Source organism: Bombus huntii, chromosome 16, assembly GCF_024542735.1.
Source record: "Bombus huntii isolate Logan2020A chromosome 16, iyBomHunt1.1, whole genome shotgun sequence".
NCBI lineage: Eukaryota > Metazoa > Arthropoda > Insecta > Hymenoptera > Apidae > Bombus > Bombus huntii.
In genome coordinates, this window is record NC_066253.1 from 392957 (window position 1) to 420053 (window position 27097).

The 27097-nt window shown below is 39.6% G+C and overlaps 1 protein-coding gene across 11 annotated transcripts in view; it reads left to right on the forward strand.

Moving 5' to 3' along the window:
- The window catches only part of LOC126874833 (polypyrimidine tract-binding protein 2), a 419953-nt gene that overhangs the window by 80407 nt on the left and 312449 nt on the right, over positions 1 to 27097 (forward strand). For 2 of the 11 annotated variants that reach the window (XM_050637302.1, XM_050637308.1), the window contains exon 1: positions 16494 to 18600. The exons of 7 other annotated variants lie outside the window; for them this stretch is intronic. The gene's annotated coding sequence lies outside the window, so the exon portion shown is untranslated. Of the gene's footprint in view, positions 1 to 16493; positions 18601 to 27097 lie in introns of those variants that run through there. 2 more of the 11 variants (XM_050637307.1, XM_050637318.1) reach the window with 1 other exon arrangement.

Here is a 27097-nt window from a genome sequence, read left to right on the forward strand (position 1 = left end):
TTCTATGTATTTTGTTTCTCTAAATCTTTAGATTCTACGAAACGTAGGAAAACCGCGGCTTCTGGTTGCAACGTCTACGCGCGAAACGGGCAACAATGGCGGAGGATCGCGGAATTATCGCGTAAAAGTCGGGGCGGATTGGCGAGGCGAGGGCCCGCATATCAAATGGTGCGTATCACGGGATACAAGCAATTCCCATCAGCCAATATTGTCATGTGGGTAATGAACGACCGTGCTGCGAATAAACACAGGGCCGGGAACGCCTCGACTCTCGTACAGAGGTCGCCCTGCTGCGTATGGAAACGTGGATCCGGAAGTCGATGCACTGTCCAGGGGCAGCCACGTGTCGCTGTGTCCGTAACGTTTTATCAGCCAGAATTTCGTGCAAAATTGCCAACACGCCCCAGTAGAAAATGGAAAGAGGCGCAGAGATTTTCGTTCGATTTACAGCGACTGCGAGTATTTGAAGAGAATATTCGAAAAAAGGCGTCGGAAACGACGGTCGTTCTTTAAATTTCTACGAGAAACGTCATCGACGAAAAGACAAAGTTTTCCTTTGAACGGCAGATCGCTAACGAGCGAACAGTGATAATCATGATCAGTTGTCGATCGTCGTAAATTTGCATTAACGTAACTGATTATCAGCATGCTAAAAAAATAGTTGCGTCGCCGATAATGATCGTCGGTAAACAGGAAAGAATTGCCTCGCGAACAACGGTTATCGATGGGCAGAATAAAATTTTCTCACGGATAATGGTCGTCGTCGACCAAAAAATTCTGTCATCTGTAACGATCATCGGCAAACGTCGAAAGTTCTGTCATCGCGATGGTGGTTATCGGTAACGACAAAATATTCTAACCAATTACAACGGTTATTCCGAAACGGTTGTTACCAAAACCGATTAAACTATCGTACCAGTTCTTGTATCGAAACATTTCTCGTTTTGTTATAGTTACAACTATAGCTACAATTATGCTTCCTGATTTCAACATCCATCACCGAAAATTGCAGTCCCACTTTTGGAATTTTTGAAATCGTACCGGCCAAACAGTCGCTTGTATTTTATCTACTCTTTGTTCTGTCATTTTTCCCCGTCATTAACATCAGCTGATATACAGTTTGAGATTTCATCGCGATATTAGCTTTCGACGAAGCCGGAACGTATCGGCCGTTTGTACAATTTTCTTCTCATTAATATTTATTTGTCCCTCTTGTTTTATTTTTATCGAAAGTAGAGCAACGTTAAATCAAGCAGTCGGAACGGCATCAAATCCGATGAATTTGTCAACGCGTAATGGAAAACGGAAATTTATTAAATTATTCATGCAGCCGGGAAAGGTAAGTTAATAATAAAACGATGCTGCTCCGTTCACGAATTCATTCGTTTTCGATTAATGATCGATATAACTGTCTGCATTATGCGTGTATAAGAAAAATCGACTAAATTATTTACGTGATCTGTTTTGAAAGACGATTCGTACGTTCGATATCGACGATGGTGGCAACTTTAATCGTTCCGATTGTTCGATAACATGTTTGCTGTATTTTCTATTGAACAAGACTTTTGCTAAAGTTAAAATTTCCTTAAATATCATTAACGATTTTCTTTTTTACTTTTTATTAAATAGCGATTTCCAAATCGCTATTTCTAATCTGCCCCAGACATCTTTATAGAATGTTCGAGGTCTACAACGTTGCATACAACGATCCGTCCCGTTTTCTGTGATAGAGAGACAAAGATATTCCGAGGGACAATGTCCGGTAGCGTGACGCAACAAATTATTCCTTGTTGGTTTAAGCAGACGATGGCCAGCGATAAATTACTTTCCTTAGACCGTGTGTATGCTGGTTCAATAAAATCAGGCGCGTCACCCGTGTCGCCATTATACGCCGCGGTGTCATAAACGACATGCTTGCCATTAGGGAACGTTTCTTTGGAAAACGTTTTGCTGGAAACCGACTGCTGCTGAAAATTGACGAACAAAAGATATATCTTTTCGTATTATACGGATTCTCTGGAATTTCGCACTTTCACATTTCCCATTTCCCATAAACGCATGAAATAATGGATAGTTGGTTGAAAAGAAATTTGAATACGACCGAACGGAAATCGATATAACAAATTGAGTTTTCACGATAATTTCATTTAGTGAAAAGTAAAATTTGTTGGACCAACGAACGAATTCCCGCGACAATCTTACGTGGTTTAATATTTATCTTTAATTTAAATATATCAAGCAACTGAAAGTTACTGTATCGGTTTGCACGCTAGCGCCGATACGATATGCAAACACGTGAATGGGATCGTAGTTGCGCAACGAGAGCGTAACTTCGTAGCGTAAAGTCGCGTTGAATCGAAAAGGAAGAGATAGAAGCGTGAAACTCGATAAACGGACTCATTCACTAGTTATCTCGGGCAAATATGTACGTAGATACGTCCTTGCACAATGCCTTTCTCTGTTTTCTCGCGTGGTCCCGTTAAACGTGCTAAAACGTGTAGACATTCTCGGTGCACTAGAAAGGAAGAACGAATTGTGAATCATACGTACAGTACATACTATGCAGTCGCTCTCGTAATTTTCGGCTACTCGTTAAAACGGAATAACTTCTCTGCGATTGGATGGAACAACTTGAGTTCTTTTTTTTTTCTTTCTTTCTTTCTGGCCAGTTAGAAGAATTAATTCGCTGACTGAGCCGAAGAATTTGGAACAAATTGAGAACAAACTCGTACGATCATAAAAGTTTTCGCAATCTTTTTATCTGACGAAATTTTCAACGCGTACACAACTGACAGGAATGCAGGCTCGAGCAAAAAGACTTTTTCAAAATCTTTTTCGCGCGTTGTTTGGTAAACTGATTCTCTTAACTTCTTCAAACAGTTCGAATCGTTCGATCCAATTTTAAAGACTTTGTTCTGCTTTAACGAGTGTTCGAATGTTAGCGAGAGTGACTGTACGCTGTACATACACGCATATTTTTTTTACATTCGATGTAAGATTGGAAATAAGAGAAGCGAAGAAAGATGGGAGGGAAAACAAGAGAAGAAAAGATATAAAAGTAAGAGAGTAAGGGAAAAGAAAGTCGGTAGTTTCGAAGGTAAGCAAACGGTAAGAAGGAAAGGGAAGGAAAGGAAAGGAAAGTGAAAAAGTAAAAGAAGATGACGTCGGAAAGCTCGAATGTAGGAAAATTGCGAATCGATATCTCGCGTGGAAATCGCGCGAGGATCGATTAATCATTTGCAAAACGCGTATTTGCCGACAAATAAGTACGTACTATATTTGCTAGGTAATCAAGGCGCCGTGAACTGTTTCGAAACCCTAGAATTATTAATACTCGGATATACGAGCAGGCATCGGTGCAAAACGATTATCAATCATCGTAAAGGGTGTCTGCGAAACCATACAATTCCGAACAATGGATTTTGCACGGAGAATCCGCGCGTCATCGTTGTTTCTCTCTGTGTTTCTCGTGAACTTAATGCAACTGATATTAACGATACACAACGATGATTAAACGCGATCCATCGTGGCGCGTGTGCGTTAATGGATATCCTCGTCGATGAAGTCTTCGTTTGGTTCATTGTACTTGCCGATGAACTCGTTTCGTTCGCGGACGCCGTATTTTTCATATGGAAATATATCGTGTTTTATTTGTGGAACTGATGTATACAGATGGTAGATCGAAACGTTGAGCGACCACATCGATCGATGCGAACCAGAGCTGCGTATAGGAAGGTAGGCTAATTCGAGTCGTCTAAGCCTCGACATTTTAGAATTCGATCTTGAATTCGTCTTTAGAATTCGAAAAATCGAAAGCCGCGCAAGTCCATGGATTACGTAAAATACACAAATGTATAGATATTCGAAGTAAAGTATAATACGTAGATCCTTCGCCTAACCAACCGCGTACTTACATAGGCCGATGCAAGGCGGGTTGCAGACGTACAGGCACTTCTAGCAAACTTAAATTTAGTTCAAAATGAGATTGTTCGTAACACGAATCATCGCGAGATTCTGTCTCTTGAACGACGGAATGGTAAGAACGGGCGATAGCGGATCGCGGATCACCCAATGATAAAATCGTAGAATTTTGAAAGGTTAAGCGTCGTTAATTTGTTAATATCGATCGTAGAGTACTGTAATTCGAACGACACGTCCAAAACCGAAATATTGCCTCTCTTCTCGCTTGTTCGTTCGCCTCAAGGCCAATGGCGTGGACTCATCCCGCACGGTTTGACTCATCGTCGGTCGTTTAATCTCGCGTAGACGAGAATGGCTGCGTTAGGCTGCGTCGCGATTGATTAACACGCACGAGGATAATAAGAGACGCGTACCTCCGGCATCATGGCGTCGCGTCGGTTCGAAGAAGGGCTCGAACGACGCCGCGGGCTTCCGTTTCTTTCTCGATTTCCCCCCATCCACCAGCCTTTGTCCCGTGGTTTCGCTCGGAGGCGGTGCACTCGACGCGAAATTCGCGGGACGCTGAAAAACGCCGTCGAGTAGGTTTAAACGCGGCTGGTTCCTTTGACGGAACCTGGAATCGGGGGTTTCGCAGTCTGCAGAAGTGGTGAACGAGTGTATGGGTCCATTGTGCACGCTGTTCGCGATGGGTGAATAGTTGGAACGCGGTGCGGATGTATTGTGCGTGTTATTCCAATGGTAGTGGAATCTCACGTTTGAGTTTTAGATGGGAACGTTTCGCGAAACTTGCGATTGTATTTGTTACAATGATGTAGTTTAGGTCACTCGAGACGAGCAATTTTTCCATGACTCGTGTTCTTCGAGTATTTTCCAAATGAAAAATTGCGAGAATCCTATTGATATAAAGAATACGCGGAATTACAGGAATTGAAAGTATACGAAGAATATCTGGAATTATCTAAATCTAGATCTAAACGAAATAGCAGTTTTATCGGAAGCAGAAGTCTTAGTTCGCGAACAACTTTGCCTGTGGACTTCCGGAAATTACGAATAAGAAGGAGAAATTGATTTCCTCGTAATTTGATGTTCAAATGCGAAAGAAAACAGTCTGTAAAATGCACTGCGTTAAAATGCAACTTTGCTTCGTCGCAACATGCAACTTTTGTTTCGTAATAATAATCGGAGAAACCTTACTCGCGAATCTAATCGCGAACAAACATCTCCGCTCCGAGCCTACGTAAATAAGTCCAACGGATTAATAAATTCATCAACCTTTTATTAGCCCTCTGTGCAACCACGGGAACAATTATCCTTTGTAATGCACCCCTAAACATACTCGCGTCGCACTTTTCGCGTTCGCTCGATAAGGGAACTGTTGCAGAAAAAAGAAATATTGTGACGCAGTCGACTCGAAGGTCACGCGATGGAGTAGCTGATTTACGATGATCCCTACGAGTATCCGAGCCTGATCTAAGAGGGCGCAACGCGACGATAAAAGGCTCGCCATTCGATTACGCTTAGCTACCCCTAACGTAATTGGGGATCGTGTTTTCTCATTACGCCAGCGTTTATGTCGCTTGGTTTTATTTTTCGTCTACTATCGGTCCTTTTCGGTTCTCGTTTTTTCTATAATATCGTTTATCGTTATAATATCGTAATTTTGTACGATATTTCTGGAATTGTTCGTCCATCAAAAAAAAAAAAAAAAAAAAGAAAAGAAATTGACATCAAACATCGTTAATTTCAATTTAACATTTAACTATGTAAATTCCTAATGATTTGTAATACGAATGTCGCTATTAATACCAGAAGAAAGTTGGAGACAATTACCAACAGTAACCGTAAAAGTACTAAAAGTACCCTTGTCGGTAGAAAACACGTACTGGTGAAGTACTAACTTAGCACGCAATACGGCTACAAAATTTCAATTCCAATCGCAACGACCATCCGCAGATAAATCCACGACACTCGCTGAACTGTCCTTGCGATTGATAATAGAAACCTTCTATTCAGCCCCTCCGCGAGCAAGAAGAAGAATACCAACGAAAAAAGATGACAAACAAGAAAGAGAGAGGAACAAAAACGTGGATGTTCTTCATCGGGATTAAAGTACACACCCTAGTTCTTCTCGCCGGGGGATAACGATGAAACACCGAAGGATTTCTCGGTCGAAACTCGCTTATCGTCTCGTCTATTCGCGCAGCAATTCGAGAAAAAAAGACGCTGAGGGGAAATTGTTGTTTTCAGTGTCGTTTATTAATACGCGTTTGGAAATCGTAATAATCGTACGTATTAGGAGAATATCAAGATTCGGAGATCAAGATTCGCGCGTTAAAAACGATCAAATCGCTTAGCGTGCTTAACCAGGGGAAGGAGAATCGTTTGAGAATGGTTGAAATCGAAAGGGATAATGGAAAGGCAAACGTATACGTTCCATCGAGAAACGTTGTTGTCGTCGTCTAGAGTCTAGAGCGCATAGTAGACCAGGGTTCCCCTGGTGAAGATTTGACAAGGCCACAAAGAGAGGAGAACGGCTGGACGCCAAAATGGAAACGACCAGCTTCTCTCTGTCTGACGTCCGTTGTCAGGAGTTTGACAACCGATATCCCGCGAGTTTGCTATCCCACGGGTTACGCAAGGAGCCCTTTCTTTCGCGAGACGCGTCGTCAACCAACACCGTTACAGTATGTCAGACCCACTATTTGCAGCTTTCAATTATATACATATTGTCGATATTATACGTATGTGTTACAGTGCAGCGTTCATCGTTAGGCTTTTATATTCTATGTTTTTGTTCGAATCCGTATGTTTTTCAAGTATGGATGCTACGAGAATTCGATAAGTTTAAGCCGTGTATGTATAAGGTCTAAACGTTCAGTAGGTCAGAAGGATGTCAAGCACGATGGTTGCAAGCGTAAACCAGAGAAACGTAACTGCAAATTCCAAATTTTATTCTAAATCTTCATTACGAAGAATAAATAAATAAATACACACACAGTGGCTACGAAACATTCGTCTTTATAGTACCAAAGCACGTGCCCTTCGAAGATATTCACACGTTTCTATGTATTTAATTCCTATATTGGAATTATAAGAAATTATATGATTTTATTTCATTATTCAATTTTAAGAAGCAGAGCGTATAACCAAGTAGGATGATTTTGCGTAGGTTTCCCGTAATACGCACGTAATAGCGAGAAAGGGGACTGGATATAAATGATTCGATAGGTGACAGTTTACACGAGATCGCGAGATCATGGTAACCGCTACGCGTCTGGTAGACCGTGGACAGGTATGATCTAGGAAGTCAAACGGATTCAGGGGGGCGAAAGTTGGCCAGAAGCCCAGCTGGCAGACGGACAACGTCCCGTTGGAATGGAAGGGAATGGGACGACGGTGGAGAAGAACGTGCTCGCAACAAGTCGCGTCGCACGACACGCTTTGACACCTCGGTTAATTAACCCGCTATCGCCGACTCAGGACCACGATCGACTTGTCCGCGGCAATTAACGCGTGCTCGCGCGCCGAATACCCTTTAAACGAACGCGGTTGCAGCGCGATTTATGCATCTAGTTCCGCTCTTCTCGTTCCTCCGCCACGACTATTTGATTCCACGTCGCTCGGCCATCTCTCGTTTCTCGGCTCAAATGGGATTTATGAGAATTGCACGACCAGTGGCTCTCCGTCGGTTGTGACAGGCAGCGAAGGTTCAGATTCGTAACTCGTGCACGTGCCAGGCAGTGGAATTTATTTACTCGACATTAACATCAACTTACAAGTAGACTTTACAACATTTTTGGATGGATCGCTAGTTGTTTACACGTTTACAAAGTTTATTGAGTTTATCCCTCGAGAGACGAGGGATAAAAATTGGCAAGTTTTGGCCAACTCAGCGGATATTCGGTATTGACATGTTTCGAGGGAAACGGCTCGTAGATTAGAACGCGGATTTTCATATTTTTCGTTTCATTTTATATTTAAAGAAGTAGATCGGTAGTGGAAAACTGGTTTACCTGGTATCATAGAAAGCACCGTAGCTTGGATGTTTCATATATCTCTCTACGTTCGCATTCTGTGCAATTTTGCACTCTCCGCGTGTCTTGTAATCGCGTGACAATCCTAGCAGCGACAAATATGGAACAATTTTAGTCTGATTAATAGAAATTTCAATAAAAATCATCGATTAGGATCAAATTGGAATCTTAAAATAGAAATTCTTGAATAATTGAAATGTTCGAACACGCCTTCACCGAACGTTTAACCGCATCCATCAAGCATGGCAGCGAATTTTCAATCACCAACTCGGTGTCGCGTCAAAATGTCAAAATCCATCGAGTGGTCAGCCTGTATTCGTCTAACTAATGACTTATTGCGAAAGATCGATGATTTAACGGTGGTTTTCGCTGTCGTGAATTTATTATTATCGGCTGACTGGCGTACGAGACGAAAAGGATGGAAACGCGAGTCGCGGCAGGGACAAGCTGGCCAATTAATTAACCGAAGCAGACGGATAGCAGATGGCGCGTACCCTTGGGTCAAACAAGAGTAAGAGAGATGCGTTAAAATGGGGATTGTTGAAGGGAAAGGAGCGCGATTACGGCAGCGAACGTTCCTCTTAGTTTTATTTAGGCATCGAGTCCTTTGCTTGCCCGAGACACCGACGATTACTTAATTTAGATTAATTTTACTTGCCTCGTTCCTCGCGCTGGCAACGTTCTTCTGGAATTTCGGTTCAGTCACGACTCTGCTCGAGGTGTACGTAGCTCGGAATCCTTGTGCTTTGGGAATTTAGGTTAGTTCCGAAGATTTAGGTACTTGTAATTGTAAATGTTGCAGTTTGTTCCTTCAGTTGTCACTAGCAACAATTTTCATGCACTATATGAAAGGGCTACTTGCATTAAAATAATAAAAGTCGTATCTTCGGTGCTAAATTATAATTAATACGCTGAAACTAATTTTTCGTACAACGCGTTGCATTTTTATTATTATTCCTCTTTCTTTTTCTTATTGGAGCAAGAGAGTGGGTTGAAAGCGTTGGAAAGAAACATAGCTGGCTTCTGGTCAGCTATGCTTACGAGATTTCCTTTGGTATTTTCAATTTCGCTCGGTCTTATTTTGAAATTGAACTTACTATATACGAAGAGATCTGGTGGAAACGATCCAAGCGTGTTATTAATGTCTTGTTGCCTTTCAGAGCGCGCTATGATTGATCGTGGAAGCTTTATAACAGTGGTAGTTGCGAGAGGAGTGCACCAAAATGACTGTAACATTGTAATCAATTTCTGTGGACAGACCAGCCGATTTCTTCGTCATTCTCGCCCGAAAGAAATTATAAAACTTCGTCTCACCATATTGTCTCTTATATTCCTTTCTATGAATTCTCTCATATAGATTCTCTTAATTCTACTATTTCTGAACGAAAGGCAGTTTCAACTTGCGGTATTTCGAAACACGACTTTGGCAAATACGCCGGTACTCCGAGTGATTCCTCGATTTTTCTGTAAAAACGTGTATGTAGTTTTTATAACGAACGAACAAAAATTGACATCTTCGAAGATGTATATATTTTTGAAGATTTACAAACTTGTAAATCGATGACTCGAATCTGCCCTATTTTAACGCGAATTACACAATAAGTTGTTCAATTTCAGAAAATGAATGATCGATACGACATAAAACGAGTCGCAGACTAAAGAAATTGAAAAGATAGCGAATATATGACTGCGACGAGTTTACGACTGGTATTTCTTCGTGTGAATACACACGAATAATAATAATTCCAAGACGATATTTCTCCACGGTATTACGAGTATTACTGACGCACCGATACTGTGCTTTTTTACAGTGGTAATCTAAACGAGCCACTCATGTTCTCGTCACGGATCATTAACCGTAGCTCATAAATTACATAACTAAATTATCGATTAATTGAAGAATCCACGAAGAACATGAGTCAGAAGATGTTCTAAGGCTGTAGCAATTTCTATTGATGTTATCAAAGGTTGCCACATGCACGATAAAAGCTCCAAACTAACGACTAGTCCGAAATTTCATAATATTCGATACCCTTCTACCTTTGTATTCTGTAATAGATTTTTCTCTATACTTGTAATCTTTTTCCAGTCTAATTAAACTAATTAAAACCTAAAGTAAGATAATAAATATCCATCACGGGCCATCGATCGTTCACATATTGAGATTATTCGATTATTAATCATTCGCTATAAAAGATAGGGGAAAATCGTTATTAAACAAAAAATTGTATTATGCAATAGAAATAGAGTTATATCGGCGATGTGCCTTTGCGTTCCAGCATGAGAACCATCGAAACGGAAACAATTACTTAAGCGAGCGATTAAATGACACGCCTCGATTCCTCGCCTCTCGACAAACTCGATCAAACAACCGTGAACCTGAATTTCAAATGCACTTTAAGAACATGTTACACATTCGTTCGATCGTTCGATAAGTCGATTTGAACGGTACTTTGAAATGAAAATCGTTGTCGAGAGCGTTCCTTGTTACCGAAAATACAAACATCCATTTTTTATTTAAATCTTCAAGAATATGAACGGACGATGAGAGAACAGTTTGGAAAACGAGTAAAGATTCATACGTATCGCTAAAAGATCTTTCGTGTTTCCTTCGGAAATTTGTGATACTTAAGGAAAAGTGAAGAAAATTTGTTAGCTGCAGGAGAACGTGACTGGAGCAAAAACGACCAGAAGAATGCAGCGGGGCTAAAAGGTGTCTGAAAGTGTTGCTCTACTTTCGCCAGCCTATGTACAGATACCTGGAAGAAACGAGACAGGGAAAAAGAACGATATTAAAAAGTCGAGATTTTAACTTTGATCGCAACCCTTATTGAGTGTTTTCTGCGGGGCAAACGGAAGCACGAGGTGGAGCTGTTGGTTAAAACTCATAAGTCTTCGTCGTGACTTTACGATGCCGCTCGGAAAGGCTTCTCGGTCAAACGTAGCACGCGATAAATCTTAATTCGCGCGTTGAAAGCGGTGTTTAGCGTTTCCTCCCGGCTGAGATATGGCCTCCACACCGCCTAAACCGGAAGAAACCGTGAAAAACGGGGGTTGCGAGAAGCCGCGACCTCCTTTTGTATGTTTACCCTTTGCGTTCGATTTATCTTCGACTTCCGCCTTGGCCTCTCACCTTCGATAAGACATGATAACACATTTGAATTTGACATTTCGATGGTGGCTGTGATAGTCAATGGGTAGAAATTACGTGCGTCCTTTCGATATTTGTAACGTGATTTATGCGAATGTGTTGTGTCTGGTTCCGTTTTTCCACGTAGAAATGCAAAAACAATATGTCTCGTTTACAAACGTGCTTTTTTATCTATCGATTGCTTGTATAGTATTAATTACTTTTAAGGTAAGCTAATTTCTCAATTACGTGCATACTATAGAATTGAATATAATAATTCGATAATCGCTATGTTACATACATAGATTCTAATATATCTTAATCATAAATTTAACGAGGGGAATATTTTAATATTTGTTGCATCCCGAAATAAATCGGAGAAAATTATTACAGCAGCTTTAAAGGATCATTTAAAGTATCCCAGTATTGTTCAACACGTTCCCATAAATTGAAAATTTGTCTCTACTTTCCTTCTAAAATAATTATTAAATTAAGTGAGTGAAACGATGAAAGAGATCTCATTAACTCGAAAATGTATTACGATGCAGGTGGGTGAAACTTTATTTTCGAGCAGAGAGCCAGTTTCCGGAAACTGAACACTTAATTGATTCGACTTTGTTGATATGGAAAAATTAATTGCGGCTACGTGCGAAATTTCTGGCCATATTTCAATACATTTTTCACTCTAAACGACTGTTTCAGGAGGCCAATTTCTGCATTACATTCTTACAATCGTTACGCTCTTACATTCTCTGCCACCCCTCCGATTTAAGACACTTTCCTTCCCAACGTTTTGCACTTTCAGACAACAGAATTATACATAATAAATAAAAATTAATTTGTCCGATATGTTCATGAAAATCTGGACGTAAATGCCAAGTACATTAGATCGTATTTTCTAGACTAATCGTTGAGTTATTACGAAAAACGTTGTGTTAATGATTATATAAAAATTTCGATTAATTTTTCATATTATCCATTGCGGTAAACAGATAATGTGTTTACAAATGGAGATTTTCTAATAAATATTAAGCATTGTATTATATAGAAGCATCGTTTGATCAAATTTATTCGTTAAATATATAATTTTATTAAACGTCATTTTAGTGTGATCAGTTTCCTGTTTACATTCTTAACAACTTGAATATTTTATACGTGTCGATCGCATTTGAAATCAGTTCTCTGAAACAATAATATACGCGGTAATCGACTGTTATAAATCTATGCAGATTCGTTTCAATAACGAATAGCATACGTCAAACGTGATGCGTAAAAAGTGTACATCCAATTAAACAGATTACCTTACGAAATTTTTAAAACGGAGAATAAAAGGATTTATCGTGCCCATACATATTTAAAAAGCGAAATTCTTTGAATTCTTAAAATATTATAACAAGCTATTCATCGATTGAAGTATCGAGGCCGTTGAATTACGTTGCATTGTTTAATTAATGTTGGAATGTCAATAAAGCAAATTCCATTCTCATTAAAAATAATCTTAGATATAGTGTTTATTTATAGTATACATAAATTTCAACAAAATAAGGAAAAGGGAACTAGAAAAGATTGTCTTATTGAAACGCATCAAATAACACAGTTGTAGCGGCAGAAGATCGCAACGAACCTTGAGATCATGAATGACTAGTGCTCCTGGTGGTTGCTCTGTATAATGGCGGCGTGGAATTGACAACGTGTATTTTGGGCCACGTCCAGCGTGAAATGATAACTCATCAGCATGAACCGTTGTCTTCATTGGCCGCAAATAGATGATTTTATTTGCTTCTTTCGTCGGTCGTCCAGCTAAACGAATTGTCGTCGCAATAACGAAACATTGAAAAACCGACCGGTTTATTTCTCTCGTAATAATGTTACCAATTTACCGGTAATTAAAGCTTGACGCGAGGCACGCCGGAATTCCAGTTTAATTAAACTTTTCTTCGTCGTTGGTGTTGATCGTTACATTAACGTAATGCCATTGGGACATCGTGTTCAACACGAATGCCTGCGACATTCTGCCCTTCATCTCCTTTCTTCTACGCCACCTTGTATAGCTCTCCTAATTTAGAACCTCTCGAAGACAATCATGCGCACGGCAGCAGCGCAGGAGGACATTCAGAAACCTGTTCGCCGATGTGTGCGCAAATACGATCCCTCCTGGCACGAGTTTACACGTAGAAGGTGGCTCGTCCTTTGTGTACGCGGCCAGCCAGGATTCTATGGGTACGTTCCCATGCAGACTGGTTTAACAGTGTTGTAGCCATCGATCGACGCGCCCTCTTCCTAAAACTCCTTTGTCTCGTAACCTCCAAAGATGCTGTTCACGTAAACAAGCAACAGGCAACAAGCAGCAACTTGTGCAATTGACGATAGAAACGCGAAAGTACATGGAGAAATATTGGGCAACGACCAGCAACTTTTTCAAGAAGCATGCAACATTGACAAAAAGTTGCTCGCTGTTGATTCGTTAAGGACGCAGCTTAAGGAGAACTCCCGTAAAAGTCCATAAAGCTACCAGCTATATAAATTTACTATTATCAAACAAAAGGCTTTTACGTAATTCGAATATTCATGTATGGGCTGTCGTTAGCGAAGAATGCCATTTCGCGTTTGTCGTTACGTAACATTGGTGTTGCGTGGTTTTATATAACCCGCGCGATACTAACGAATGACTTTTCGAGTATGTATATATTAATCGGTCGATAGATCGCGTGTGCGACGTCCAGCGACAGGAAGAGCCCGCTAAAGGATTCCGAGAAACATCAGGGACGGCGACTTATAGCCTTTTATTTTGGACTGTTCGATGCAGTTTTCTTACGCCGTGCCCCGTAACGCGTCGCATCTTTTTTCGTTTCACGGCCTACTCCATTCCTTAAGGCTCGTCTACACATTACCTAGCGAAGATTGGGCCCTTTGGCTCTGTGTACATATGTAATCTTTCCTTTTATAATTCTTATGCCGTTATTTGAAGGCTATGGTACAATGTGAAGCGAAAAAGATTAATATATTATACATAAATTTGAAGTTTTCGAAAACTAAAGTCTGTCTTTATGGAATTTCAGCTATAATTTAGTTATATAATTGTGACAGCTATTGTTTGTTCGATAATTAAATAAAAATTCATGACTGGTATAACTTTTTCGTTAATTTACAGTTAACCACTTTAATGGTTGCAATTCGCGGATAAAATGGGTGGAAAAAGTTTAAAAAACTCGTTAGGTTTGTTAATTAATGGCTGTGTTTGCATCGCTCACGATGGAGCGCGCGATAACGTTGATGCACCTGCCCATATTCAACTCTTTCGAGAGTTTTATCAAAAAATTTTCGGTTAATTAACAAACTCATTGACGATCTACATGGGAATATAAAAATGCCCGGATAAAAGTTTCATTTGCTCTTGCAAACAAAACAGAACGAAATATAGAATTTTATTTATAAAAATCTCAATGTGAGCATATTTTATATAATTTCTTTTTTTTTTTTTAATAGAATGATATTAATCAAATTGAACTTCAAAGATACGAAACATTCAAACTTTTTTCAATTAACTTAAAAAAACGCCATTTTATGTGCGATCGTTTAAAAAAATAGCTACGCCCCTATATAAATAAATAACTGGAGAAATTTTTGTCCGCTCATATTTGTTCCCGAGATATTTATATCTGAAGGTTAACGTTTCGATTTCTTGCAACGTTTTTGTCGAGGAATTCGACGAACTCGTGCGATCGAAATTCCACGTACCGCGGTCTGCTTTCAAATGTGCGCGGGAAAAAATTGGCCTCGCGAGAAATATTTGAAACACGTGAATTCAATTTACAAATAACACTCGTTCCAAACGATTTTTCAGAACGCTCTTACAACTCGCGAATACTTCAAAAAACGAACTTTCCAGGAACGACTTTTCCACGCAACCGATTATTTATCATCTATTTTCCTGCTTCATAAACATTTTTAACGCAAATGTTAAATGTACGTAATATCATTAACATAAATCACTTGGAATACGCGTAGATATTAAACACGTGTAATAAAACATAAAATATTCTCAAGAAAGGAGAGAAACCACGTTCTCAAATCGTAACAAGATGGATCAAAGAAAATTCAGAATATCTAATAAAAGATATCTAAAGAATCACGTGTTCTCTCAATGTTAGAAAAAGTGAAATATTAAAATATAATAACATAAATTCAAGACGTCTACCAAGAATTCTATTCCAAAACCTTCTCCAACCGCGCTTTCATCGTTAATCTCGATAGCCTCGGCGGTTCCGTGAGAAACAGCGATGAGAAAAGAACGAGCGCGGAATATCACGGGAGCAGCCCAATCGAAGCGTCTTCGTGCGTGCCGTGGAGAACGGCCATGTGAACAGGCCTTTACGCCTGCGAATCGCCGCCAGCGGAGACGCACGAGGGCCTTCTTTTCCTTTAGACCTGTACTTCCTCTCTTATGCACAGGCTACCCTAACACAAAGCGGCGTTTTCTACGCGGCTCGGAGCCACGCTGTGCAAGGTCTCCCGTTCGTTTCCCTCCCGCTAACTCTCCTCTGGCTCTCCAACGTCCCTCGTCCGTTTTCATAGGCGTTGTTCCATCTTTGTCATACTCGAAGCTCTTTCTCAGGGCCCTCGTCGTGCCCTCTCGGTTCCTCACCTTGCTCAGCCGCGTATTCTTTTCGCCTATGCGGCCGTGTGCACGGTCATACACCGGGTGTCTTTGAACGGGAATGAATTCACTCATGCTGCATGAGTTGATAGCATTAGACTGTGGAATATTTGGTCCAGCAGGGCGATTTTGGGAAAATTTTGTTACTTTTGACCATCGTCCATTCTTGATAAAATCACTATACCGTCGAGTTTTATGAATTTATGGAAAATTTGAAGGTACAAAAATGTGCAGAATGCATATAATACACAAAAGTATACAATACATCCAAAATAAAGTATTTAACGAGTAAAGAAAATCTCTGCCTACATCATTTTTGTAATTGTGCCCATACAAATATAAATTTATGCTGTAATTTTTTAAATTTTGCTCACAACTGTTATCATTTCTCGTTTGTACACGGATTTGCACTCGGATTAACCGGACCATTGATCTGACTATGTAAATATTCCTTCAAATACATAGCGAAATGTTCGATGAATTATTTTAGTTTTCTATTGTGTGGTTCTATACGTTATGGGATTCAAATTGGTTTGATAAAAATTTATTCCTGTACTTTATTAGATTATACAGTCGTAAAGAACGTCTCATTTGATATATGATTCGATTATCGCGCTGTTGGAGTGCGCATGCGTCGAAGAATAGCAAGTCAAAAGACTTATTACTTATATATTCTGGACGTAATTTATAACCATACATTGTATTAAATTCATATTTCGTTATATTTCCTATTGTACCAACAGGAAAGCTATTATAGAATATAATGTGAATATTCAGCGACATATTGCATTATCTACTTCAAAAGTGTCCCACAATTTAAAATAATTTAGTACTGTGTTACCTATTCCTTCTACCTAGATTACGTGCTTAGGAGAAACAATTTTTTTTATCATTTTTCAAATGGCTTCTCGCTTTTCCCGAACAAGTTGTTCGTGTCGTGTCAGTTTTGAAATACGTGTGCCATATGCGTATCGATTTTCACATCTATCGGAACGCACCATCGTAGAACAATCGTGAGTTAAACGGACGATAACCATGGCAGAAAACCGCGTCCAATGTCGCAGGTTGACTGTGCCTCTTGGCAACGGGACGACTGCTCCCACGAATCAGACAACAATAGTCTAATAACACCTTGCATATACTACGTTCGAGTCCCTTTATGCGAAATCTTCATCGTTACATCGTCTTCATCGTTACATCGGTGTAACATTTCAATAATCTCGTGAAGTCGATTAGTAATATTCATTTCTTCGTTAAGATTTATTTTATTTAAGAAACAAAAGATTATTTTGAAAAAAAGACCGATCTCATAACCCCTATTTTCTATTTTAACTCTTCACTCCAACTCTTATTTCTTATATTTTAAAAACTCGTATTGCTTTCAAATCCATATTTTTACAAAACAAAGTACATAATCTGCCAATACATTTCACCATTATACGTATCAATTTTTACTTGAATATTACGTTTCATGCTAGTAAAAAATCCCACGATTTCCTTGTTTCAACAATTTTATCTCGCTAGATCGCTGAAATGTCACACGCTGCGCCGCGTTAAAAGACACCACCCCGTATACACGCGTCGGTGTCTACACGAGGAGCGGCACAGAGGGGCTTGAATCGTGTGCCGATACACCAATACACATCGTATGTTTGCGAGAGACGGAGAAAGGGTGCCAGCGAAAAGCAGACAGAGAAAGAACGAGAAGAAGAAGAACGGAGTTGAGTCGAGTCGAGTCGAGTCGGCTGTTGCCGGCTGCGAGTTTTCCCCTCCCTCGATCCTTTGCCGCCCCTCTCCGGCTGCACCCCTCCAGCCTAGTCGCTTCAATCACCCCACGTCCCTCCGGCGAGTCGACATATTCCCCCCTCTGACCTCTCCGTACCCTTCAACAGCCCAGAGTCGAGTGGTCGCCATCGTCCTCCCTTCGATCCCCTCGTCCATCTTCTTCTTCCCCCTCTAGATTCGTCGTCTCGCTCTACTCCTCTGTCCCCTCGGCTCCTCTCGTGGCGTGCCACGACTCGTGGCGAAGTTTTAGCGTCGCCTACCTCTACTCGTGGCGTGCCTACAACTCTTAGCCGGATCTATTACGCGCAGTTTTCGTGTTCGCGCGACGTTTCGTCCTCGCAACTTCGTTCGTCGCAGCGTTTCCTTCTTTTTTTTCCTTTCTATACTAACTCTATTCTCACGATTCGCCTCTTCCCTCGTCCGTCATCTGTTTCCTCGTTCGTGTTGTACGCGGGTTCGCGCGGCGTGTGCGCTCGTGCCCGGCCGCTAGTTTTCCAGTGTGTAACACGAGCTCAGTGTGAAACGACGTCGGTTGAATACGTTTTTTCTCTCTCGTCACGCGGGTGCACCGGAAGAAAGAGAATCGCCCGATCTCGCCGGAAGCCAACGAAGCTTACCGGCTCGGCTACCGTGATTCGCGACGCGCCATCACCTAACCTCCAAACGCCTGTCTCTCGTTTTCGCGAACCGTGACAATCGGCGGCTGCGTCCTCCTGCTGGCTCCCTTGTCTCCGTGACGTCTTCGATTCGATATTCACGCGGCGTTCGTGCGTTCGTTCACTTCACTGATCGTGTAGTGCGTGCGCGGAAATCATCGATCTCCGGTTTTCGAAAGTGAGACCATCTTCGCCCGATCGAGTCGTTATAATCACCGCGACATCTCGTGGAAATAAAGAAATAAGAAAATATTGTATATATCTAACCTGTGCTTCTTTGTCGTTTGTGTGCTTTGTGCCAAGGATATTCACGGTGTGTGTACAATTATTTTACTGCGTCGCCGATCTCTCTCAGGGAACACTTTTTTTTTTGGATACGATCTTCTCGCCTGTGGGCCACGTCCTACCGTTTGCACGGTGAGTACATATATATATATATATATATATATATATATGTATATATATATATATACACAATGTGTTTGTCATTGAAGCCGGTCGTCGTGTCCGCGTGCTGCGTCACTAAGCGACGAGTAAAGGTGCGATCGCCCGGCAAAATCTCGTTGCGGCATTCACTCGGCGTTCGCGCGTGCTCCAAAATCAGTGTGTACGTACCTCACCGGTTAGTCGTGTGATTCAAGGGCGCATGTCCAATGAACGTTCACTCGATGCTCCGTTCAAATTTACTTCGTTATTATGTAGTATTTCCACGACCCATTGTTTGTTTTGCGTATTGGAATTTTTCTAAGCGTATGTAGTTAGCACGTATAGAAGTCGTACGTGTCTAGGTCACGATTACCGGCGTCGAACCGCGAAATCATAATATTTGCGCTATTCTCTGTTTACGTTTGCGCGGCGAGATTCACGGTAGACACGCGCGTTCCGTTACGCGCCAAAATCTCTTCGACGTTTCATGGCTGCGACCATGCCGGAAACACGTTTTATGGATCCGTTTGTTCTGTGTGTTTGTGCTCTTCCACGAGTTTTCGTCGAGTTTAGAGATCTTAGAAGCATGACGTACACAGGGTGACGAAGGTATTTGAAAATTAAATTTAATATATCTTGGACTTTACTGTCTATAATCGTACGTGTTTTGTTGGTTATATTTTGCTGCAACACGTAATAGTCTACAAAATTGCCAAGTATACATGCTCTAATCTCTATGATAGGCAGTGTATATATAACAACTATATGATTTTATACATATTTCTCCTATAATATCTAAAATATGTGCATGTATGTAATGTTTATTCGTACGTTTTACTCTATGCTCTCTCAATATGTATTCATATAATATGAACGAATTAACGTTAGATTTTTATACGTATATGTATATTCTATACAGATACAAAGGTTTATGAAGATATTGAAAAAGTTGTGGACACCTTTTATGAATATGTCTCGTACGTAATGAAATATTTTGGAATTTTATTAGTTTTGTTACGGGATTTGGCTACCATAATTGTATTGTAAAATTTGAAGCACATCTGAGAATATATATAGAGAATATATATAGACATTTGACACAAGTATGTACTTTCCAGCGATCACAAAAGTATTTAAACAGTGAATTATGCTTTATATTAACAAACCTCGATATTCAGTGGGGATATATTTAATATTTATATGTTAATATAGTGTACTGAGTTTTTACTAAATACATGTATACAGTAATGTGTGTTTATATACAATTTCAGATTGACTTTAAAGATCAATATAATCATGATAATAGTTATACATGTCATACATACAATATAGAAGTAAAAATTGTCTGTGGTAAGTGTACAAATAGTTTTGTGAGCTAGTGCGTGAGATAGATAATGGTTATATGTATATGCGTTGATGACGGAGTTGGAGGATTTGAATTTTACCGCCATGCCAGTGTTGTCGTTTCATAGCGGATTTCAACTGTTGCGTTTGTTTGCGCAAGAATGACGCTTAGAAAGCGGTTATTTTGTGTAAATGTAACTTCTGACGTAATTTTGAGTTTGGCGTGAAGTTGCTTACGAGGAATTAATTATTTCAGGTTACATGTTGGCGATTTATAATTTGTCAAATGAAAGCTGAAGATTATATAATACTTATTACTTTTATATTCAGGAATATGAATATATGACTATCGTTATTTACACAATTTGACTTTTAATTTTCAATTAAGATAAAAATGGATTCCATTTTAATCCGAAATTATATGGATAAAATGAAAATTACGAATGAATTCTTGTTAATGTCATTAACATGTTAAATATTCAGAAATGTTTGACGTCATTATGCTTACACAAATCAGTTCTATTTTTTGATAATTGTTAGGTATGAGGTATTTGTAATAATATTACTAGATAGTCGAGTCATTTAGTTTGTTGATATTTTATAATCATTTATCATCGAAAAGGAAGAAAAAAGAAAGGAAGAAACGATACATACGTACGATACAACGTAATAGGACAATTTTAGCTGTTTATTATATTTCTTTTGATTCCTTTAAATCACGTCAGAACCGTTATGCCATTCTGCTGACAGTTGTGGTAAATATCCAATTTCTTATTTAGTCGGCCAATTAACAAATCTCACTCGTATATCATTTCCACAGTCCGGCACCGGTATCAAATTCCATTGACGTTAACAATCCCGAGAACTGAAGCGAGATAAGCAAATTTATACTCCAAATATGCGGCACTATTCACAGTAAACTCTATTCTATTGATAATGGGATCACATGTACATATTAAATTTTTCATACGGACTGGAACATACTTTCTCACAATTTCCTTTCTCCCATCGTTCATTGAGAAATTTCACTGGTTCATTAGCCATTGGATCGGCCGCGATATCGACGTTAATTAGAGCGTTAGAGCGAATTATCTCGGGAATTGCCGAAACGCTTGTCTCTGTTTTGATCCATTAAATGGTTGTTAGCGGGTCGCGATATCCGCGATATCTCGCGGTGGGCGGAACGATGGCAGGCGTGCGCGGCTATAAAGGACCGTATAGTTCCTGGCTGTGGCACATGCCACCACCGTATTAGCGTTACGACAACCCCAAAAGCTTCATCCTCACCGAACAAACAACAAGCAGCTTTTCCTTGATATGTCGTATGTTTTAAGTAAAATAGCGTCCTAATCGAAGCAACTGCGAACTGCTTCCTGCGGATGTTGCATGCTTCTTGAAAAAATTACTGGTCGTTGCCCGATATTTCTTCGTGCTCTTTCGCGTTTCTATTGTCAGTGGCACGAGTTGCTGCTTCTTGCTTGTTTCCATTTCGGATGGTAAAGATCAGAGAAAAGTAACAGAGACGCGACGACGGAAACAGACGTTGCTTCGGTGTGCACAGTTCGTCGACTCTTCCACGATGCATTTGGATTACTTGTTGCTAGAGCAAACGTGGTTTTGAGACCCGAACGAAACGGAAACGTTACTCCGATCACGTTGCTTCAACGTGGACAAAATGTTTCTGCGAGTTGATATTTATCGGCTACTGAAACGTGCAACAACGACAGGCCGCGAAAAAATGTCTCGTTGTCGCTCCAGCGAGGACGTAGCTTAAGCTGCGCGTGTGGAGTCTGTGGGTCCAATAGCCTCGCACGTGGTGCCTCCACGCCAATATGCTCGCTCGTTGAAAAAGTATCGATCTGTCCGACTCGACCGAGATATTTTCAAGGCAGATGCTGATCTGACGGAAAGATTCGAAGAGTTAGGGTTGTTAGGAACTGGGGAACTGGAAGTTACTTTCTGGGGTAGGAGAGCGTTCCTACGTGGGACTTTTACGGGATCATGTTTGACGTGGTATTTCTTTTGTATACGGTGTATGGGGTGTAGGACGTGTTTCCTTTTTACGATTTTTCGTTTCTAAGGGCGGTTTGTTTCATGATTTTGGTTTCTAATAATACCAAAAGAAATTTTGTTCTTCCATTAAAATCAATTATTTGAGTTTTCTCAACAAATTCGAATTATTCCATTTGATATGTGTTTGATGGTTAAATCGCACGATAATGTAGTAAGATTAGAAATATTTCTAAAAATTGATGTCAATTTATATAAATTAAATTTTAATGATCATTCGCCACTGAGTTTCCACAGGCACTCACCTCACGTTGAAAGTCTTGCTTAATAACGTTTAAAATTGTACGAAAGCGTGACTAGCACTTCCAACAATTGAAATTTCCAATTTCTACCGATTACATATGTATGTATGTACACCGAATATGTGTATTTATTTCACGAAAATGATAGGTTGCTCGGCTTGCAGGTGAAAAGGTAACGAGATTTAACATTTTACAACATTTGAAATTAATTAATATACATCTATTCTTTTTACATCGATGAATAAAAAATGTGAAACTTTTTAAAAGGTATACTTTTCAAATATAGAGATAATAGGAATTATCGAGACTCGTACGTATATTAGTAATCTCTACCACTTTTGTCAATTTTATCGCGTAGTTCGCGAATCGAATAAGAAAAAAAGAAAAATCAAATGAAAGTTACTTTTCGAGTGCTTCGAAAGGAAATAAAGACCAAAGATTAAAATCAGCCTCGTGATGTTCCGAATAATTGAAATTATTCCGGCGCAAGTCAAAGCAAACTTCTATATAAATCGCATTAATGTGTGTCGAAACTTGGCAAGTTTTGCGTTTCGGTGAAACTTAAATTTGACTCGAGGAAAATCGATATTCTTGTTACTTAGATACTCTTCTATTTGTAATTTTCAACTCTTACCGATTGATATTTTCATTATATCGTTCGATCATCATACAGCGTTATTTTTATAATATCAAGTAAACGTACACGCTGCAAATATCGTTTAACATTACTAGAAACATCATTGTTATTGAAACTTTATTCGGAAGAATTGGTAATTTAGGTGTTAATTTGGAATTTTCTACGCATATAATAATTTGGTTAAAAACGCAATTTAACTGAATTTAACAGTTGCGGTTGCGACCATTCCGTTCGCACGTGTAACGCGTTGGATATTTCAGTTATTCCAGAGGCGTTTGAAATGAATTTCTAATTTTGATACAGTTTTGGAATTGCACGAAATTGGACTTAAAATATGTACAAGCTTGACAAAATTTGTCGTGTTAATTGCATAGTGTTGAGCGTGAAAGTTGTTTAAAACGTTCTGACATTTCACAAATGTATTTATACTTCAAAATAACGAAATAGAGCAATTTCATTATTTTTTGTTGACGGCCTCTTTAATTTCTCTTTCTCTTTGTAAAGAGAAAAAATCGAATTTCTAGCGAAAAGTTGGCGTGGACAATTTATATTGCTTTTCCAAGCAGTGATCAGCAATTTCTAAATCTCGGTCTTCAAAATAATCGTTGAAATTTCTATACCGATTTGCAGAAAATTTTTCATGCAGAATAGTTTCTGCGATTGCTAAAGTTTGCAATTCGTTGCAAATCAATTTCCGAAGCTTCGAAACGCTGGATCAAATCAATTTTCGAAACTTCCGAAACATTTTTTGCAATCCCATGGAAATTTTCACAATTTTTCTCATCTAAATTGAAATTTCTCAACTAATCATTCTCCGAATCAATTTTCCCAACTGTTAAACATTGCGAACTGCCTCGTTCCGAACCGGTTGCCAAAATTTCCCAAGCAAACGTGATCAAACCTTTCACCGCTCGATTATTTCGTAGTTTCCGTGCATCCTGTGCGTTGTTTGAAAATAACAAACACCGGATCGTTTGCATCGGCGTATCTACAACACCTGTCCGACCGTGTACGCTCATTAAGCTTTCTCTGAATCGTGAGAATTGACCGAGCCTCCCCTATGAATCACGCGGCCGTAGCAAAACAGGGAATGCACGATCACGGGATCAGCACGTACACCGTTCTTTATTTTGTTAACTCTAGCTGGCGCATACCGTGGCTCATTTATATTTAGAACAGCAGCTTGGCTTTCATGGAACCCGACTTTTTCAACGACATCGGTTTTCTTTATGGATTTTTCCAGTCGGAAGTTCTGTTCCTTGAATCTTATGCGTTTGGAGAGAGAGAGTGAGAGAGGGAGAGGGAGAGAGAGAGAGAGAGAGAGGTTTGAATAGGAGACGAGCCAGAGAATAGCTCAGCTATGTTTTATTTCTTTCTACGCAATTGGAATTTAAAATCGTGGAAAGTTGTTTATGAGAGTGTTGTTTAATCCGTGAAGCATTAGTTATACGAAACGTATTGCTCAGATGCGGCACGTAAGTATTCTAGTCGAAGTATATTGGAGTATTTTCAGTGTATTTAAATTTAGATTAGAAGGGAGGGCATGGCTTCGGGAGATTTTCAATTTAAATATGAACGAATCGATTCGGTTTCATTCGATTCTAAATGTAGATGATTTTCGCTTGCTCGCTGATCCGATTTTGTTCTTGCTAATCTGTTCATTTTTTCACCAGCGAAATCAAATTTTCCCGATAATCAACAGCTGTTTTTCAATCTCACGCGCTCGAGTAGCACGAACTCCCGAGATCCATCGCTTCCTTCGCCCTTTGCAATTCTCAAAACTACATCTCGAAACGATCAAGACTCGATCGAGCCGATAAATATTCCCTCGTTGGCAATTTCACGGTAGTTAAGGCTCGCCTTTGCCGGGTCTGTTTTCATTGAAAATTAAAGCGACGTCTGTTACAGTTGCAATTTCCCTCCCGCGAGAAGACGGGTGCCGTCCCCAAAGAACGATGCCATTGTCAATAGAAACTGGCTTTAAACCGGCAATCAGAGCGTACCTTCCTGCGAGCTAAACATGCTCGTCGCGTTGTTGCGTTACAGTCACCGCCTAAAGAAACTCTTTGTACGTAACAGGCCTCTTCGAGCGTTAGAAACGTCGTCTTCTATAGATATAGTTGTGTTTCGCACGCTTGTATAAACAGTCTGCTGTGTATTGTGCTGGCTCTACATTAGACAAATAGAGGATTCGTTCGCTACAATGGTGGAAGAATGATTAGAGTTTGAAGTTGGGTTTATTTTTAGCGTGTTTTGGGAATCGAACATGGCGAAGATCACTGTTTGGGTTCGATAGAAATTGAAATTTTTCGAAGGAGAATTATAAATTGTTTATAATTTGAACAATGATCCTCGGTTGATATTATTATATCAGTGGTATACAGTGGTTATAAAAGCTATTTGTACACCACTGTGTTTATTATTGCATTTATACATTAATTAATAGTTTATACATGTTTATACATTTCTGGGAAATCTCAGGTTTCGCAAATTTAAATGCGTATATGCGAAAATGTATAAGATATTAAAAATCCAGCACTTGTGACATTTAGTAGATGAAACAAATTTCTGTTTAGATTCCATGTCTTTAATTATTTTCGCAAAAAATAAATCCTTCTGAAAAACAGCCTTGTCAAACAGACTGAAATCTGTAAAAACGACTCGAGCCCAAAGGTAGTGATTTTCCTAATATTCTTTCGAAGTCGAACGAAACGAAAGTGTCCGCGATGCAACACGAGAAGAGTTGATTTAAATTCCTCTGGGTGAAAGACAAACTTTTCTTTAAATTCTGTCTGTAATTAGTCGCGAAGTCATCGCGTTTCCCTTTGCCATGTTTTTTGCGAGAAAGAGAGAGAAAGCGAAATTTCGCTACCGATACTTTTTATAGTTGATTAAACGAGGAAATTAAGCATCGACTACGAGTCTTGCGATAAATACATGCAACGCAGTTCGTGCTGCTAGAAAAAAAAATGAAATAAACAGCGTGTTGCTTGCGTAATTGAGAGTAATTAGCATACCGTAAGCCTTTTAAGTACGACGTCGATGATTTGATGGATTAAAGTCGCCTTCGAAATTTTTTACTCGTAATAATGACGATAATTTTCAAGAAATAATAATCAGGTTTGAGAATAAACGAACGGATGAATGAAATATTAACAAGTAAAAAGGTGTTCGAATGGATCAAGAATTATCATTCTAGAGTTATTTATGTACATGTTGATTCTTTTATTAGACGATGCTTCTTTTTCACGTTTAAAACATTCCTCGATAGTTAGATTACATTGGAAGATTTCAATAATTATCCAATAACTTTGCCTATTTATTCGTTTCGCTTTAATGTTCCAACATTCCTACGTAAATCTATGTTTTATACAAGCGACTAAACTATGCACTTGAATTTTTCAAATTACAAGTTCAATCTATTATCGTATTAATATCGTATTAATCTACTAGATAGAATCTACTAGAGTCCATATCTATTATTATATTATCGTATAATATCGTCGGAGAAAAAGTCTATCCGGGGAAGGTTAAACGATTCTCCTAGCAAGGAATATTTCACCCTCGTCGTTCTTCCACAAAGTTCCACGTATAAAAAGAAATGAAAGGAAGCTTGATAAAAATGCGTCCAGAAAGTCGGGTTCTATCGTCGGAACGAGAACGTTCGAGGAGCTTCGAGGCTTGTCTGCGTTCCTAAATTACAGAAGAAAAAAGACGAATTCTCGAGTTAAAAACCGGTTCCAGATGCGTGGTACCACGGGGCCAGCCAGTGGCAAAAAGGGATCCTTCTAGCGGCTAAAAACCGTCGGGCGGCATCGAAACAGGTGGCCCTTGCGTCATCCGTGAAAATAACTTTCCATTTCACCAGAGTACGAGCCACGGGAATTGGCGTACTCGAGATCCGGCGTCATAGTTATTCGTATCGTCAGTCGGACTGCACAGATGCATATAGTAGCTCATGAAAGCATACCAACACTTAACACGGAATTCTTTAGGTACGAACACATCACGCGTATTATACGAATCGCGACTTTCTTCCATCAAATGATAAGAGGAGATCTATAAAAAATTGAGAGGGCGCACGAAAATTACGTGAAATGTAAAAAAAAGCCTGTAGCCTAAAATCTAGGAAACGTGTCTAAAATCTGCAAGACGTATAGAATACTTACAAGATACGTAGAAAGTGTAGAAAACG